Below are 2,181 nucleotides of genomic sequence, written 5' to 3'. Positions count from 1 at the left end.
GTGAGTGAGTGAGTGAGTGAGTGAGTGAGTGAGTGAGTGAGTGAGTGAGTGAGTGAGTGAGTGAGTGAGTGAGTGAGTGAGAGAGATCACAGTGTAAGTGAGTGAGCGAGTGAGCGAGTGAAGGGGTGAGGGAGTGAGGGAGTGATAGATAGATAGATAGATAGATAGATAGATAGATAGATAGATAGATAGATAGATAGATAGATAGATAGATAGATAGATAGAAAGGAGTCATGACTCCAAACAGTAGAAAGCTGTGCGGGCGGCGCGAACTGTCCCTTCCACTTTTCGACTCGCATCGTACTGAAGTAGTTATTATCCCCCAAAATAGTACCGTCTCGCCTTTTATGTAACTCTGAAATTACCTTTAGCGCAGCAATGTCACGGGCACTGCCTCCCCCCCCAAAAAAAACCTCGCACGGCATCGAACTGTGGGGCTATTGCGGTCTCTTCCCCGCTAGCTACAGTATTATTATCATTAAGGACGCGGAAAGAAAAACAACAAAGACAAACAGCGCAAAAAACCAAAATCGCAAATACGATTAACCGGTCAATTTCTCAACCTTCGATAAATGGTTGATAAACCCAAAGATCCTTACAACGTGAATTACGAAATGGTTGTTTTGGTTTGTTTTGAGAAAAGAGAATTCGAATTAAGTTGACACAACACCCATCATTTAGTACGATGAAAGGGCAAAACATAATACACACAAACAACATAGGTAGAGTGAAGAAGTCGCTCACCGCCCGCAAAATGGTTCTTGGAGCGTTCATTTGACATAATCCAAAATGTTTTGAGATGAAGTGTTAGAAAGTGACTGAGCCTCTGCGTGTATTAATTTTGATCCCCTTTTTCAATGCCGGTGTTTTACGCACATATCTGCACAATTAAGTCATTCAGGCGTTGGGCTTCGACATTGTCTGTCGGGGCCAAACCGGGCAAAGAGGGATGCAATAACATCCTGTCAAACAAAAGGAGACAGTCGATAAAAATTGAGCCCATACTATGGGGATCGCATGCGGATCTTCTGCAAAGGGCCTACCCGCTACACCACCACACGCCAGTGTGTATTCCATGACCGAAGCCGGACTGTGATGGGTGGTAAATCCCAGACTCATAATCCCCCGCCCCTTTTAAGCGAGGAGCGACTTGACAACTACACCAGCTAAAAAAACAATGATGACATTCAGAGGATCATTTTTGTTCTACATACAAGCTTGACTGACTCGACTGACTTTCCAGCTTTAGTTCGAGTTTTAGGAAAGAGAAACACTTCGACCCAATAACGGTCAAATAGTGTACGTAGGGCACACGCAAGACAGATATTAGAGAGAGCCTATAGAGGAAAAGAAACGAAGTAGGATCTCTACCAGTGGTACGCTCCAACCACCCGCGGAATTTCCAAAACCAGTTTTTCCCAACATGATGGCGAATAGTTCAGAGTAACTGATTACTGACGGTTCCATCAAAAACTCGGTTCATTGCTAAAACGAGTATTTGCCCAGCTTAGGAAACAGGCACAGACCGCATCTCCTTCATTGTGTTACCAACATAGCCAAGGAGCGGTGAGCGAGCTGTTATTCAGACGGACGGACGGACGGAAATAGGCCCGCTCTGTCGCAGCCATTAACTCTTGGGGATCGAGAAGGAAAGCCGTGGTTGGCTGGTGGGTGTTGCGATGTTGTTTGCTCCCCCTTTTCCTATCAAACATCAGAATCTATCTTCCTTATCTTTCGTCTTTCTCTTCTTCGTAAGTTATGATCTAATAACACCTCTAATCTTCGGAGCTTATAATACGATCAATTCATTGCGTTGCAAGTGCTGTAAAATTACTATGACAAAGCGAAGGAAGGCCAAGAGTGTCCCTAAGTCTCCATTCACGGTCTCCACAGACAGTGGCAATAACAACACGTATGATATAGATAACATAAAGGACTAAGAAATATATAATGTTCCTGCAGATAGACGGGGATGCTTGATAAAACCCTCCTCCACATGGTAGTCGAACAAACATCCCCTGCGTGCGATGCCAAAACGCCTAACCGCTACACCACAGAAGCCGCTTATAATGACGAAAATAATAATATGACGATTATAATATCCATTATAATAACGATAGATTAAAGATAGTGGTAGAAGCCATTAACTCGTGGGTGTCGTCCCGTGGTTTAGGCCTTCTT

This window comes from Aplysia californica, unplaced genomic scaffold (assembly GCF_000002075.1).
Source record: "Aplysia californica isolate F4 #8 unplaced genomic scaffold, AplCal3.0 scaffold00707, whole genome shotgun sequence".
NCBI lineage: Eukaryota > Metazoa > Mollusca > Gastropoda > Aplysiida > Aplysiidae > Aplysia > Aplysia californica.
This window is presented reverse-complemented; position numbering follows the sequence as displayed.